The following is a 16,640-nucleotide window of genomic DNA, read 5'->3' on the forward strand; positions in this document are numbered from 1 at the left end:
AGGGGTCCATAGGGACTCTGTGCCACGGACTGCGCGGTCCCAGTTTCACGGGGGAGGGGGCGATGTCACTGTCTTACTCTAGTGCCGGTATTGGGGTCTTATTGGGCAGTCGGGGTCGGGGCTCCTCTCGCGCACCCCTCCCCCACGGCGCTGACCCGCGCCCCCCCCAGTCCCGCCCCGCCCCGCCCCGCCCCGGCGTTCGGACCGCTCGGCAGGCTCCGCCCTGTCCCCTAGGCCCCGCCCCCAGATGGACCCACCCCTATCCCCGCCCCACCGCTCGCCCATTCAGATGTGGGTCAGGGGTGAGCGGGCGGCGCCGACGTCACAAGCTTCCAAGATGGCGCCGGGCGGGCGGCTGTGAGAGGCGCTCGGGGCGCGCTGGGCGGGGAGCCGAGCCAGGCCAGCGGCGAGCGGACGGGGCGGACGTGGGCGGCGCGGGCCGGGCGCCGAGGACGAAGGGCCGCTGGCAGGGCCGGCCGGCGGGCGGGCGAAGAGCCGCCGCCGACGCACATGAGGTGAGGGGCAGCTAGGAGTGTTTGGGGCGTGTGTGTGGGGGGGGACACTAACGGGGGCCGCGGGGTCGGGCGCGCCCCCGGGGAGAGGGGCGTGGGCGCGCGTGCGCTTGGGCGACCGGAGAGCTGCGCGTGTGGAGGGCGCGCGCGCGCCGCCGTCGGGCCTGGGCGGGGGCGCACGCGGGACCCCCAGCTGGCCCAGGCTTTGTGGCCCGGGTGCCCGGCGGGGCGCAGGCGGCCGCAGAAGCAGCCGCCGTGGCAGCGGCGGCAGTAGCAGCTGGGGACCCAGGGCACAAAGCCCCCGGGGCCGCGCCAGGCCTGGGCGCGGGCCTGCGGAGCAGGGGTCGGCGGGCTAGCGGGCGCCGGCTCTTTGTGCCTTTTCATTAGCAATCTAATCCGAACTGCGTCCGGCGAGCTCCGCTGCCTGACAGGCGGGCAGGGCTCCCATTATGCAAACGGCTGTGCGCCCGCGGCCGCCCCACGCCGGACGTTTTGGCGATTTCCAGAACTGCGCGATCCTGTACCGTTTGCGGTCCCTTGTCCTCTTGCCCCTTTCACCTCGGGAAGACCTGACGGAGAAGGAACAGCGTCAGGGTCGGGCTTGGAGGGGCCCGAACCTAGAGGGCCAGGCTCTGCAGCTGGTGGGCTCGCTGCCCTGCCCCCAGATCTCTCCTGTAAGGCTGGCGCTGGGCAGGAAGAGAGATGGGCTTGGAGGGAAGTGTGTGTGTGTGGGGGGGGGGGGTGTCGGTTGGCAGGGGGAGGGGATAGGCTGGCTGAGGGAGGGGGCTGAAGGGGCCTCAGCTTGTCACTCTGTTTATCTTTCAAGATGGTTCATATTCACACAGGCTTGAGTGTGTTTGGGGGAAAATGCTTCTCCCTGGGAGGGGTGGGCAGTGACTTACGTACCAGAGGGAATGGAGCCTGATAATGCTCCCAGCGGCCCCACCCAGAACAGTTTGGGACTGCCTGGGGACAGCCCTAGCCTGATGCTGACCCTGACCAGAAAAGCAATGTTGAAGTTTAAAGGAAAAAAAAAAAATCTTGTCTTCTACTCCTCAGTCACCAGTGCCTTTTCTAGTAGGAACTGACACATCTGGAAAGCTGTGTTCCAAGCCTCTCAACCCCCAACAGCAGGAGGGGTGTAACCCAGAGAGGCCACCCCTCTGACATATGTGGGGGGGGAGGGGCAGAGCCTTGCGGGTAGGAATCCTGTGGCGGTGGATTGTTGACTGTGGGGATTGCTGTGCTCCTTGTCCTAGTGGAGGGCCTCAGCTTTTAAGCTGAACTTGGGGCTCCCTACTAGGGACCACAAAGGGAGGGATGGAGTTGGGTCATACAAAACTAAGACATTTCTGGATCTAGCATTTATTGCTTCTTGGCTTCCTGATTTGCCTTCCGTTCCCATCTGCCAGTATCTGGACTCCCTAATCATCAATAAGATACTTTGAGGAGTGCAGGCCATGTGGCAGCTTAGTTGCTTCAGCTCAAGGAGAGAGTGTATGCTCCACGGAGCAGGATTGCTGGAGTAGTCTGAAAAAAAGCAGATGGGCCAGCCTCAGGCTGGCCTCTGGAGACAAAGCTGTATGGTGAGATTGCTGGTGTAGGAGGCTCTCCACACCAAAGAGGATAGGAGGCTAATATTGGGAGGGAGTGGGTTGAACTGCCTGTGGCCCAGGGTTCTGAAGAGTAGGTTACCATGCCTGCAAATGTGCAGTTTGAGATTTTTAATGGAAATCTCTGGGTTCCTACAGGGCTAGGAAGAAGTTTTCAAACCTCTGCCTGGGGGCTGGGAAGGTGGCTCAGTGGTAGAGCGCTTGCCTTGCATGCATGAGGCCCTGGGTTCTATTCCTCAGCACCACATAAACAGAAAAAGCCGGAAGTGGCGCTGTGGCTCAAGTGGTAGAGACCTAGCCTTGAGCAGAATTGCTGAGGGACAGCGCCCAGGCCCAGAGTTCAGGCCCCACGACCGGACCCAAAAAAAAAAAAACAAAAAAACAAAAACAAAAAAAACAAAACCTCTGCCTGCCTGCCTTGCTTGAGAAAGTTGGTCTGGTTTCTTTTGGCTCTTGGTCTCTTGCATGTGAGTTTTGGGGTGTTGTGGAGTGGCTACACCATAGCTTCTCTGGCTGTTTGACCTGAATGCAGCCTTGTGCCCAGAATTGCTCTGTGTAGTGCTTTCCTGCCAGTTGTTGGGGCTTGTAGATTAGTCACTGAGCTTTTATGAGTGATTCCTGAAAAGAAAAATCTCCTTCTGGATGCTGGCTCTGCGTTGAGGAAGACACAGCCTGAGGGAACTGGGTCTTTAATTAAGCAAAACCAAAATGATTGCTGTAATTGCTGGTAGGAGAAGAGGTGCAGGTGGAGCAGAGGTGATGTGTCTTGTCCTGCTGTGCAGTAACTGCTCTGGGGACAGGTAGGCACGATTCTGTCTTCGTTCTCTGGTCTTGGCCAGCAGCCCAGTCTTCTCCACAAGCTGCAGTCCTGGATTAATCCTCATGCAGTGTTTTCTTTCCATAGATCAGATTTCTCATTTTGTTAATAAGTACAGCCTCCAATCCACTTGAAGTCAGCTGTTGTGGACTCAGAGCAACAGGGTTTTGCATTATTGAACTGTGGAGCCTGCTGTCTTCCTATGAGTCCTTATTGTCTATCAGGATCAGCTCTGAGGGCATGGGGTAGGGTAGGGGGTGGAGGGTGCCTTTAAATCAGCAGCTAGGCCCTGGAGAATGGCTGGCTGGGCAGTTCTGAAAAGTTAAGAGGAGTGAGGAAGGAATAAAGTTCAGTTTACCCAGGGGACCTGTGGCTTTGCCCTTTTTGCTTGGTCTGTTGACCTTGAGCTGTGGGGCCCCACCCCATACTTGCTCTTGTCCCTGGGGCTAAGGGCCACTGCCCCCTCCTCCTCCAAACTGATCTTTAGAAGGGTGATGGAACTTCTTAGTCTGTTCCTGCCAGCCTGACAGTTAGCTTCTACCCTTGAAGAAGTAATCAGGTTCCTCCCCTTTTGGTTCCTTGGAGCCAGGCTGAGCAGACCCCTGCAGAGCAGTGATAGGAAGACTGTACTGTATCAGGAAGTCTGGAGTGTGACTGGCTCTGCTATTTACTCTTCAAGATTCAGTCTCAACCGTGAACAGTGACTAACTCCCTACCTTAGTGTGTAGTAACTAAACTGGAGTTAACATCCATGTGTCTCTGTCTTCCAGAGCTCAGCCTAGTGAAGACAGACAGGCAAACAAATGATTGTAAGACAAGTGATAAAGGCTGGCACAGCCATGTGGTATGGGAGGGGCCTATTGTGGGCCAGAATTGAGCTGTGGATGCCATGCTGGGTTGCAGTTGGAGGTTTGAAAGAGAGAGAGAGAGAGAGAGAGAGAGAGAGAGAGAGAGAGAGAGTGTGTGTGTGTGTGTGTGTGTGTGTGTGTGTATGCGCGTGTGCGTGTGTGCGCGCGCCCTAAGGAGAGACTGCTCACCTTGAGCCCAGAGTTAACTGGGAATCTCAAAAGCAAGAAAAGCAAGTGGTCTGGGGGTAGGGTCCCCAAGTGAGCTTGATAAGGGAGCTGGTCCTAGGCCCTACCCCAACCCTCAGGGAAAGGCTCTGGGAGGGCATGACTGGACTGAATGAAGAGAGTGACCATGGGATGTTGAAGAAGGCTGCTAGGCCTGATGGAACTTCTTATGACTACCTTCTCTTTGATAACCTAACCCTTTGGTTAGGGGTAGGGAGTGTGACTTTGAGTTAAGAGGGGACTGGGATTTGGAGATTAGATTCTTCTAACTTCCTAGATGAGTAGGGGTGGGTCAGCCCTCTGTCTTCCTAAGAATCTTGCTTGCTTTTTTTTTTTTTTTTTTTTTTGAGATAGCAGCTTGTAGTAGGTGTTTGTTTCCTGTTTGAAAGTGAGCTACGGGGCTGGGAAGGTGGCTCAGTGGTAGAGCGCTTGCCTTGTAAGCCAGAGGCCCTGGGTTCGATTCCTCAGCACCACATAAGCAAAAAGAAAAAAGCCGGAAGTGGCGCTGTGGCTCAAGTGGTAGAGCGCTAGCCTTGAGCTGAAGAGCTGAGGGAAAGCACCCAGGCCCAGAGTTCAGGCCCCACGACCGGACCCCCCAAAGAAAAATAAAAAAAAAAGAAAGTGAGCTACTTTGTACTTTGGGCTGTGAAGAGGGTGTAGATGAGTAGGGTATGGAAAGGTTTGCTATTCTGCTTGGTCTCCCTATCTTTTTTTTTTTTTTTTTTTTTTGCGGGTCCTGGAGCTTGAACTAAGGGGGCCTGGGCACTGTCTTTGAGCCTCTCTGTGCTCAAGGCTAGCACTCTACCACTTGAGCCATAGCACCACTTCCAGCCTTATCTGTTTATGTAGTACTGAGGAATGGAACCCAGGGTTTCATGCCTGCTAGGCAAGCACTCTATCACTAAGCCACAATGTCAGCTCCCTCCCTGTCTATCTTGTGGGTGTTCCCAGAGTGACCAAGGAAGTGAAGTGAAGTGGGTGCTTCCAGATGGGAATTGTCCTGTCCTGGAAATGTAAGGACCATTAGCTCTGTCACAGACACCATTGTTGAGTTTCCTATGTTGTTCAGGGACCTTGGGCTTTATTCCTTGGGAATAAATCTACCTCTGGGAGAGTGGATTCTCTTCCAGGTGTGGGGAGGGCCTGCTCCTATTCCAACACTGGCCTGTTGGCCTCTATTTCAACAGAGTTTCATTGGCCTATTCACCTAGTTTTGTACTCTTTAAGGAGGAGGGCTTTTAACCCTAAACCTGTGGCCTTTGCAGCTTCTTTACTTTGCTGTCTTGGAAAAAGGTAAGCTCTTGGTGAGTTCTCATAAATGAGACTCAAGATCAGGGCCTGGGAACTTCTGTGTTCTGCCCTTGTGTGGACATAATAGGTATTTTTTTTTTTTAATGATGAGCACAGGCTGTACGTTCAGTGCTTTCCCCTCTGCTTCCTGGGATGAAACCTTGGGCTGTATAATCTGACTTTCTAGGAGCCCAGTACATTTCCTAGGTGGGCTCAGCTACCTTGTTTTCCTACAGTGAATCAGATGTGTAGCTAAGTTTGAGAACCATTACTCAAGTAGGTGCTATATTTTTCTTGGTAACCAACCAAGTCAAGCAAGTGGTGAATAGTAAGCCGATGAAGCTGAGTAGGCCAGTGTGTAATGGGGGTGCTGATGATATCTGCTTGGCTCTGATTGTCCAGTGGGGTCAGCAGTTGCCTGCTGAAACAATGGACAAAATATTAGATAGATTCTCTTTTGTTAGCAGAAGAATATCAGGCACATAGCAAAAGTGGGCTTTTTGCTTTGCTTTATTGCTCTGTACCTGAGTCATAGCTCCACTTTGACTTTTTGGTGGTTCATGGGAGATGAGAATATCTCGTTTGTCTAGGCAGGTATTGAACTATGGTCCTCAGCTCTCAGACTCCTTAGTAGCTAGGATTATAAGCATGAACTGCCAATACCTGCCTTTGGTTTGCTTTTCTGTTTACATTCTGAAGTTTGGCTTCTTGGTGGCACCCTGACAAGCCCACTGGAACCATAATTGAAGTGACTGGCTAGTTGGGTGCCTGAGACTGCTGCTTATTCTTTTCCTCTGATCTGGATATTCCTGCCAGGGAGGGATCTTGGTCCTTGAGGTTGTTTTCCTGGGCTGCATTATAAGGGCAAGGTATCTGAAGTCACTAATAATAGACAGGGAAGAGGAGAAGGGACTATGAAAGGGTGTGAGAGGCCAAGCTTCATTTCAGTTTGGTCACCTTTGCTGGGACAGAGCATTATAGTTTGTACTATAATCGCATTTGTTAGCCAGGCGCTGGTCACTCACACCTGTAATTCTAGCTACTCAGGAGGCTGAGATCTGAGGATTGATTCAAAGCTAGCCCAGGCAAAAAAGTCCATATTTTTTCTCCAATTAACTACAAAAAAACTGGAAGTAGTGCCTTAGCTCCAAATGGTGGAATGCTAGCCTTGAGTAAAAGAAGCTCAGGGATAGCACCCAGGCCTCCAGTTCAAGCCCCACCACTGACAAAAGAAAAAAGAAAAAAAAAATGGGAGAGAAGCCTGGTGGATAGGGGCTGAAAAGGAAGGATGTGGTAGGGATATGGGCCTTTTTTGTGATCTTTTGCTCTGGGCACTTTGGTAAATTTGGAAGGTGGGCCCAAGGGATCCTGTCTTGGAAGCAAGCTGTCTTAGGAATAGATACCACTTTAGCCCTCTTGCCTCTTCACCTTAGCCCTATTCAGGATTTAATGCCGAAGGCAGCTGATGGTTTTTTTTTCTTTCTTTTTTTGGGTCCGGTTGTGGGGCCTGAACTCTGGGCCTGGGTTCTGTCCCTCAGCTCTTCAGCTCAAGGCTAGCACTCTACCACTTGAGCCACAGCGCCACTTCCGGCTTTTTGCTTATGTGGTGCTGAGGAATCGAACCCAGGGCCTCATGCATGCAAGGCAAGCACTCTACCACTGGGCCACCTTCCCAGCCCCTGATGGTTTTTTTATCTGATGAGTGTGCTTGAGAACTAAGGTAGGTTCTCTTGGAGTTTCTGACAATGCTAGGAAGATAGTATCAGAAGTGTTGGGTGAGTACTCATTTTGAGCCCTTAGCCCAAGCCCAGCCTGTGGTACTTTATACATCTGAATTTAATCCTCAAAACATACTTGTGTATTCTGATATTATCAATCTCTTGTTTTACAAGTGCCTTCAAGATGGTTTTTAGTCCAGAGTCACACAGCTAGAAGTAGGTAGGAAGTTCAGGCAGGGAGGTATATGTGGATGCCTTGGGCAACATTATGAGTGCTCTTTACTTTGAGCAGTGCTTGGGTAGGAGGACAGCTGAAGTTTTCTTTTTGAGTGTAGTGGGTGGGCCAGAGGGCAGAGATAGTATTTTGGGCTATCCTTGTCCTTCCAATCACAGATCCCTCCTTTGTGGAAGGTTAGAATCTTTTTTCTTTTCTTTCTTTCCTTCTTTCCTTCTTTCCTTCTTTCCTTCTTTTTTGTCGGTCATGGGGCTTGAACTCTGTACCTGGGTAAAATGTCCCTGAGTTTCTTCAGCTCAAGGCTAGTGCTCTACCACTTTGAGCCACAGCGCCACTTCTGATTTTCTGGTGGTTAATTGGAAAGGAGTCACGGACCTTCCTGCCGGAGCTGGCATTTGAACCACGATCCTCAAATCTCATCCTCCTGAGTAGCTAGGATAATAGGCATGAGCCACTAGTACCCAGCTCCCTGAGCGTTTTTTGCTCAAGGCTGGTGCTCTACCACTTTGAGCTACAGCTCCACTTCCAGTTTTCAGGTGGTTAATTGGAAATAAGAGTCTCTCAGACTTTCCTGCCTGGCTTTGAACCCTGATCCTGAGATCTCAGCCTCCTGGGTGTTAGGATGACAGGTGTGAGCCACCAGTGAGCAGCTAGGTTGGAATCTTTGTTTCATGGAAATGCTTGTGGGACAATGTAGGTGTTGTAGGGAACTCAGAACCAGTTGCCCTCTCTTCTCCTCTTGGATTTCTTTCACTGTGAGTGAATGAGAGGTACTTAGGCACTGCAACTATTGGTGTTAATGGAGGTATTGGTGGTGCCAGTCAGAGTGGCCTCTCTTGGTAAATGAGCTGAAGGGGTTGGAGTGGGGCGGGGGGGGGGGGGGACTAAGCCCTGAAGTGCTCCCAGGCAGTCAAGTATTGGACTTGGGTTGTCCTTTGGCTATAGTAGGTGAACCTGAGCCCCAGAAGACCAGGTGTGAGCTCCAGGCAGCCCGCATGAAGGCTGAGGGGAGAAGAGTGTTTCCAAAGTCCCACATTCCATGCATGTGTGGATGTTGATAAGGGAAGCAGTCTTGCCTAGCTACTTCAGTTAGGAGGGGACTTTGACTTTATGCCCCCAGCAGGCAGCTTGCACATCCTGCTTCCTGGTAGTACCCCTCCCCCGCTGGTCCCCTCTGCCTCCAGGTGCACAGGCCCCACAGGTCTACAGCCTGCAGAAACAGGGTAGGGGCAATGCTGTTCTCAGAGGACATAGGTGGCATTTGGAGATCCTGTATTAGTTTCTGCTGGCCTTGCTATTATTCAGTATTCAGGGATCAGTGATGTCTTTTTTTTTTTTTTTTTTTGAGTAGTTTGGAGATAAGAGTCACAGACTTTTGTGCCTGGCTGGCTTTGAATCAGGATTCTCAGATCCTAGCCTCCTGAGTAGGAGGATTACAGGCATGAACCACCAGTGCTCAGGTGCCCAGCTCACAGGTGCCATTTGAACTGGAATTTTTTTTTTTTTTTTTTTTTTTTTGGTCAGTCATGGGCCTGAACCCTGGATCTGGGCTCTGTCCCTCAGCTCTTCAGCTTAAGGCCAGCTCTCTACCATTTGAGCCACAGCACCACTTCCAGCTTTTTTTCTGCTTATATGGTGCTAAGGAATGGAACCCCGGGCCTCATGCATGCAAGGCAAGCAGTCTACCACTGAGCCACCTTCCCAGCCCCTGAAATGGAACTTTTTTTATTTTAAATTTTTTACTCTTGGTTTTCTAGAATGCCTGTCAGGATTTTGGTGCTTTTTTTTTTTTTTTGGAGGCGGATCGGTCATAGGGCTTGAACTCTGGGGCCTAGGTGCTCTCCCTGAGCTCTTCAGCTTAAGGCCAAGCACTCTACCACTTGAGCCACAGGGCCACTTCTGGTTTTCTGGTGGTTAGTTGGAAATAAGAGTCTCATGGACTTTCCTTGCCTGGGCTGGCTTTGAACTGTGATCCTCAGATCACAGGGATGAGCCATCTTTGTCTAGCAGGAGTTTGGTGTTTCAATAAAAAGAGAACTCATTAACCTCTCTGGGTTTCTCCCCCCACCCCTTTTTTTTCTCTTTGCTGGTACTGGGACTTGAACTCATGACCTTCAGCTGTCACATGGCTTTTTCCATTCATATCTGTTGCTCTTCCACTAGAGCCATGCCTCTAGTTCTGGCCTTTGGTTGGTTAATTGGAGATAAGAGTCTCACAGGTTTGTCTAAGTTGGTTCAAGCCTTGATCCTCAGATCTCCAGTCCCTGAGTAGTTAGGATTATAGGCATGAATCACTGGCACCCTGCAAGGGCCTCATTTTCCTTATCTGTAAACTGGGTTAGATATATTTGAGACAGCTGAGGGGGAGAATCAGGAAGACTAGAGTCAGGGGGATCACAGTTCACTACCATTTGAGGCCGGCCAGGGCAAAGTCAGCAAGACCTGATCTCAAAAATAAACTAAAGCTGGGTGCCAGTGGTTCAAGTGGTTCACTCCTGTAATCTTAGCTACTGAAGAGGCTCAGATCTGGAGATCATCATGGATTGAAGATGGCCGTTCAGGAAAGCCTGTGAGATTCTTTTTTTTTTTTTTTTTTTTGCCAGTCCTGGGACTTGAACTCAGGGCTTGAACACTGTCTCTGAGCTTCTTTTGCTCAAGGCTAGCACGCTACCACTTGAGCTACAGCACCACTTCTGGCTTTTTCTGTTTATGTGGTACTGAGGAATTGAACCCAGGGCTTTTATGTAAGCTAGGCAAGCACCCTACAACTAAGCCACATTCGCAGCCTGGCCCTTGAGATTTTTTTTTTTTTAAACCTCCAATTAACTATCAAAAAGCCAGAGCCAGGCGCCAGTGGCTCACACCTGTAATCCTAGCTACTCAGGAGGTTGAGATCTGAGGGTTGCAGTTCAAAGCCAGCCGGGCAGGAAAGTCCATGAGACTCTTTATCTCCAATAAAGCACCAGAAAACCCGAAGTGGCTCTGTAACTCAAGTGGTAGAGTGCTATCCTTGAGCTGAAGAGCTGAGGGACAGCGCCTAGGCCCAGAGTTCAGGCCCCACGACCGGACCCAAAAAAAAAAAAAAAAACCAAACAGAAAACCCTCAAGAACATCAGAGAACCTGGTTAGAAGCCAGCCCAGCCCAGGAAAACAAATCTATGAGATTCAATGGTAGAGTGCCAGTCTTGAGCAAAAAAGCTAAATGAGAGAGAGTCTGAGGCCCTGAATTGAAATCAACCATGATTATATCTTATGATATAATCTCAAAATGCTGAACCCCTCCCCTCTTCCTCCAAACAACAAGACTGTAAGTGTGATTTTGGAATGGTAATATATTTCACCTTGACTCTTCTCAACCTTGGTTCTTCCTAGCTGGCATTTACTTACTTAACAAATGGTGCCTATTATCTGTCTGTGCTGTGCTTGTGCCTGATTGAGACATAGGGTTCTTAACTTTTTGTTGTTGTTGTTTTTGGTCATGGGGCCTGAACTCTGGGTCTGGGTGCTGAGCCAACTTCCCAGCCCCAGGTTTTTAACTTTTGAGGGTTGTCTGGTGAGCAGAATGCTGGTATGGGCAGGAGGGAAAGTGCAAACACCAAAGCATCTTGCAGCTAAGTGTTGATTCTAGGTGAGGAGCAGAGGAGAAAGGCAGGACACTTTTTCAAGAAAGAGGGACTGCGTGGGGAAAAAACTCTCCTATTGAAAGACAAAGTTTGTAGTCTTCCCAGAATGAGATTGTACAATGAGTGAGGTGGGGTTGGCACCAAACTTCGATGAGATCAGTATGCCAGGTCAAAGCTTGGACTTCATCCCAGTCATCAGGGACCCATTGAAAGCTCTAAGCAGATGATTGATTTGATGGATATTTGAGAAAGATAATTTCGGGGTTGATTAGACTTTGAATCAGGAGGTAGGGCCTTTTCAAGGACTAGGCTGGAGGTGCTGCACTGAGGAGTTGTGTTTTGATCTTGGGTTGAACTTTATTTTTTTAGTGCTGGAGATTGATCTCAGGCCCATAATGCATGTTACACCATTTCTCTACCACTGAATTAAGTGGTCTAAATTTTGGTAGTTTTTTTTTTTTTTTTTTGTCCGTCGTGGGGCCTGAACTCTGGGCCTGGGCACTGTCTCTCAGCTCTTCAGCTCAAGGCTAGCGGCTCTGCCACTTAAGGCACAGTGCCACTTCTAGCCTTTTCTGCTTATATGGTGCTAAGGAATAGAACCCAGGGCCTCATTATGCAAGGCAAGCACTGTTACCACTGAGCCACCTTCCCAGCCCTTTTCTTTTGTCTGTGTGTATTAGTCCTGGCATTTGGGCACTGTCCTTGAACTTTTTTGCTCAAGGCTATAGCATGCTATCATTTAAGCCACAGCTCTACTTCCAGCTTTTTTGATATTTAATCATTAGAGATAAGAGTCTCACTGGTTTTCCAGCCAGGGCCGTCTTTGAACCCTGGTCTTCAGATCTTAGCCTCTGGAGTAGCTAGATTTTTACAGGATATGAGCCACTGGTGCCCAGTGATATTTTCACTTAGAGTGATCTTAAGTTTGCCATTCCTCTCATCCAGTCCTTCGGATGGGTAGAACCTGTTGAGTTAGGCACACCTTATCTGCTTGGTGTAGAGGCCCTGGCTTCTGTTGCTTCATGTTTATTAGGACAAGGTGATAGTTTCTGAGTTATCCCTTTGAGGAACTGAATCCTTCAAAGTACTGGTCTGGGCATGATTGCTGTAGTTTCTAGTGACCTCATAGATGCTTTTAGAGGGTCCTTTTGGCTTTAGCTTCTTGGCTCCTCCTTGGATCTGGAAGGCTTCATTCCCATTCCACCTTTAATTTGGACCTTACTACAAAGCAGGCTGAAGGTTGTAGAGATTGAGCTCTTAGAAGTAATTTACAAAGGTTATATCACAAGATAAAAATTACATGCCAATACCCACATCCATCTTAAATGATGTAAGATAAATATTGGAAAGGGTACTATGTTTTAATAGTAGGTGCTCCACCAAGCAGAACATTTTCTCCTACTGCCAAGTCAAGTGGAACTTCCTGTGCTGCTGTGTGCTTGGCTCAAGTGGTAGAGCCAATTCTGGGCCAGGATTTGTTGGGCCCTAAGTGTTTGAATCCTAATATCACCACAAAGAAAAAACCAAAACCAAAATCCTTACTAATAGCCCCATGGACATCAACAAGCTCTCCCCCCGCCCCCGCCCCCCCCCCCCCCCCCCCCAGTCCTGGGGTTTGAACTCAAGGCCTGGGTATTGTCCCTGTCTTTTGCTCAAGGCTAGTTCTCTACCACTTGAGCCACAGTGCCACTTCCAGCCTTTTCTGTTTATTTGGTACTAAGGAATCAAACCCAGGGCTTCATGCATGCAAGGCAAGCAGTCTACCACTAAGCCACATTCCCAGCCCCAACATACTCTTCTTCATGGATGGCTTACTTCCTGTCCCCTATACAAATCACCACTTCTGAACTGTGGGTTAACCATTCCCCTAGTTTTTCTTTTGTCATTTCTTTTTTCTTTAAACTTTTTCATTATTACTTAGTGACTGATACCTTACTAAACCATCTTTGTCTTTTCCTGCATCTGTCTGTATTCTGAAATTCTAGATGACTTGTTTTGACTGGGATTGTGTTTTTTGGACAGAGAACCTGGGCATTGTACACCCCAGAAACCTGACCTCAGTGTGCATGTGGTTCCTGTCTCCCACTTAAGGAAGATGATGGAATGATCATTTGGATGGTTTTCAATGTTTTTGTTTTTGCTACCTCCTGTGAAGCCTACTTTTCCACCCTGTACTATGTTCTGTAAGGCAGAGAAGTGACTGTTTATTTTTTGTGTTTAAACCTGATTCTCACCAGGCACTGGTGATTCATGCCTATAATCCTAGCTAGTAAGGAGGCTGAGATCTCAGGATTGAAATTGGCTTGTTCGTTTTTTTGTTGGTCATGGGGCTTGAACTCTGGGCCTGTACACTGTCCCTGCACTCCAGCTCAAGGTGAGGGCTCTACCGCTTGAGCCACAGCACCACTTCCGGTTTTCTAGTGGTTTATTGGAGATAAAAGTCTCCAGGATGTTCCTGCCCCGGCTGGCTTTGAACCATGATCCTCAGATCTCAGCCTCCTGAGTAGCTAGGATTACAGGTGTGAGCGCCCTGGCTGAGGATTGAAATTGGAAGCCAGCCAAGGTAGGAAAGCCCTTTAGACTCTTTTTACCAGTTAATCAGCAAAAAAATGGAAGTTGAGCTGTGGTTTTAAGTGGTAGAGCACTAGCCTTAAAAAAAAACCTCAGGGACTGTGCCCATAGCCCCAGGACAGGTTCTCACTCATACACACATACGCACACGCACACACATATATACATTCATATACACACTCATTGAGACCTCCTGGTTCTTAATGCTAAACTACTTTCTAGTGCATCTAAGATTTATTTATTTATTTGTCGGTTGTGGGGCCTGAAGTCTGGGCTTGGGCGCTGTTCCTGCACTTTTCAGCTCAAGGCTAGTACTCTACCACTTGGGATACAGCATCATTTCCGGCTTTTTCTGTTTATGTCCTGCTGAGGAGTTGATCCCTTGGCCTCATGCATGCGAGGCAAGCACTCTACCACTGAGCCACCTTCCCAGCCCTCTTAAGATTTAATTTTAAAAGAACAATCTAAATTGTGAGTATTTTGTACCTTCAAGTCTAAGTGGATCCCTCTGCCTGGCACCCTTGCTGAGCTTTTGGCCACTGTTTTGCTTTTTCAAGTTACCTGCTTTTTCAAGCTCTCCTGTCTGTAAATTACCCAGGGACTGTAATATTTTGAAATATTGCAATTATATATAAATATAAAGTATATGACTATTTCCAAAACAGTTTTTTTTTTTTTTTTTTTTTTTTTTGGGCTAGTCGTGGGGCTTGAACTCTGGGCCTGGACTCTCCCTCACTCAGCTCTTCAGCTTAAGGTGAGCACTCTACCTCTTGAGCCACAGCACCACTTCCGGGTTTCTAGTGGTTTTTATTGGAGATCAGAGTCTCATGGACTTTTCTGTCCTGGCTGGCTTTGAACTGTGATCCTCAGATTTCAGCCTCCTAAGTAGCTCGGATTACAGGTGAGAGCCACTGGCGCCTGGCTATCCCTCAGCTCTTTAGCTCAAGGCAAGTGCTTTACCACTTGAGCCACAGTACTACTTCTAGTTTTTCTGGTGGTTTATTTCAGATAGGAGTTTCATGGCCTTTCCTGCCTGGGCTAGCTTTGAACCATGATCCTCAGATCTCAGCCTCCTGAGTAGCTAGGATAACAGGCGTGGGCCACCAGTGCCCAGTCAGTTCTTTAATTTATTTGGTGATTCTAGGGTTAAGATTCAGGGGCGCCTAGCTGGTGTTTTGACACTTGAGCCACATCTCCAGCCCCCTTTTTCCACTGGTTATTTTTGAGATTGTGTCTCATTTCCCTCCCAGTTGCATTATTGAGCTGCAATCCATTTACATTAGGCTCTCCATAGTTACCAGGATTGCATGGTCCTGTGCCAATTATGTCTTGAAAGGGGTTTCTTTATTGTTGTTGCCTGAATAGCCTCATACTAGTTCACACCTGTAATCCTAGGTACTCAGGAGGTTGAGATCTGAGGATTGATTTGAAGTCAGCCCATGCTGGAGGTCTGGCTTAAATGGTAGCCAATACCGGGGTTGAGCAAAAAGCCAAGTGAGAAGGCTTTTTTTTTTTGGGGGGGGGTTCAGCCGTGGGGGCCTGAACTCTGGGCCTGGGCGCTGTCCCTCAGCTCTTCAGCTCAAGGCTAGCCTAGTACCACTTGAGCCACAGCGCAAATTCCGGCTTTTTTCTTTTTGCTTATGTGGTGCTGAGGAATCGAACCCAGGGCCTCATGCATGCAAGGCAAGCGCTCTACCACTGAGCCACCTTCCCTGCCCCTAAGTGAGAAGTCTTAATGCTAGTGCAGGTGCACACATGTGCACAAGTTATGTGCACTGTGTGCACACACAGTTATGTAACACTTCAGTAGATACTCCCAAGGTATCTATATGATTTCATGGAAAAAATTTCCCCTTCGGAGTAAAAGAAAAAAGGAAAAAAGAAAAAACCCAATCCCATGCCCAGCATAGTGAGGCAAAAGGATCCTGAGTTTGAGGCCAGCCTGAGCTATATAGCTGTATTCTGTCTAAAAAACAAAAATCCAGGCAGGCTAGCCAGGTGCCAGGCATTGGTGGCTCATGCTTGTAATCCTAGCTACTCAGGAGGCTGAGATCTGAGGATCACAATTTGAAGATACTCTAGCAGGAGAGACCCTTTATCTCCAATTAACCAGCCCCAAAAAAAAAAAAAAAAAAAAAAAAAAAAAAAACGCCGGGCGCTGGTGGCTCACGCCTGTAATCCTAGCTACTCAGGAGGCTGAGATCTGAGGATCGCGGTTCAAAGCCAGCCCGGGCAGGAGAGACCGTGAGACTCCTATCTCCAATAAACCACCAGAAAACCGGAAGTGGCGCTGTAGCTCAAGTGGTAGAGCGCTCGCCTTGAGCTGAAGAGCTGAGGGACAGCGCCCAGGCCCAGAGTGACAAAAACAAAACAAAACAAAACAAAACAAACAAACAAACAAAAAAGCCAGAAAGGGAGCTGTGGCTCTTAAGTGGTAGATTACTAGCCTTGAGCACTAAAGCTTGAGACTGGACTCAGGCCTCAAATTCAAGCCCAAGGGCTGACCAAAAAAAAGCAGACCAGGGGTTGGGAAGGTGGCTCAGTGGTAAAGTGCTTGCCTTGCATGCATGAGGCCCTGAGTTCAATTCTTCAGTACCACATAAGCAGAAAAAGCTGGAAGTGGTGCTGTGGCTCAAGTGGTAGAGCCTTGAGCTGCAGAGCTGAGAGACAGCGCCCAGGCCCAGAGTTCAAACCCCATGACCGACAAAAAAAAAAAATATATAAGCTGGGTGCTAACGGTGTGGTTCAAGTCTATAATCCTAGCCACTGAGGAGGCTGAGATTTGAGAGGATCACAGTTTGAAGCTAGACTGTGCAAGAAAGTTGATGAGACTTTTAACCCTAATTAACCGTCAGAAAACTGGAAGTGGAGCTGTGGCTCAAGTGATAGAGCACTACTAGCCTTGAGCAAAATAGCTGGAGGATGGTGAACACCCCCAAGTTCAAGCCCCAGTACTGGTGTGCGCGCGCACACACACACACAAAACCAAAAATCGTATGATCATGTTCTTTTCTTTTCTTTTTTTTTTTTTGGGTCCAGTCGTGGGGGCCTGGGTGCTGTCCCTCAGCTCTTCAGCTCAAGGCTAGCACTCTACCACTTGAGCCACAGCGCCACTTCCTTTTTTTTTTTCCTTTTTGGTTATGTGGTGCTGGGGAATTGAACCCAGGGCCTCATGCATGCAAGGCAAG

The 16,640-nt window shown here is 49.0% G+C and overlaps 1 protein-coding gene across 3 annotated transcripts in view; it reads left to right on the forward strand.

Annotated features, from left to right (window-relative positions):
• Nucleotides 1-347: 347 nt before the first annotated feature.
• Nucleotides 348-16,640, forward strand: part of Hic2 (HIC ZBTB transcriptional repressor 2) — a 49,805-nt gene continuing 33,512 nt past the window's right edge. For all 3 annotated transcript variants that reach the window (XR_011366450.1, XM_069994277.1, XM_069994276.1), the window contains exon 1: nucleotides 348-515. The gene's annotated coding sequence lies outside the window, so the exon portion shown is untranslated. The remainder of the gene's footprint in view (nucleotides 516-16,640) is intronic.

This window comes from Dipodomys merriami, unplaced genomic scaffold (assembly GCF_024711535.1).
Source record: "Dipodomys merriami isolate MVZ:Mamm:240054 unplaced genomic scaffold, mDipMer1.0.p SCAF_45, whole genome shotgun sequence".
Taxonomy (NCBI): Eukaryota; Metazoa; Chordata; class Mammalia; order Rodentia; family Heteromyidae; genus Dipodomys; species Dipodomys merriami.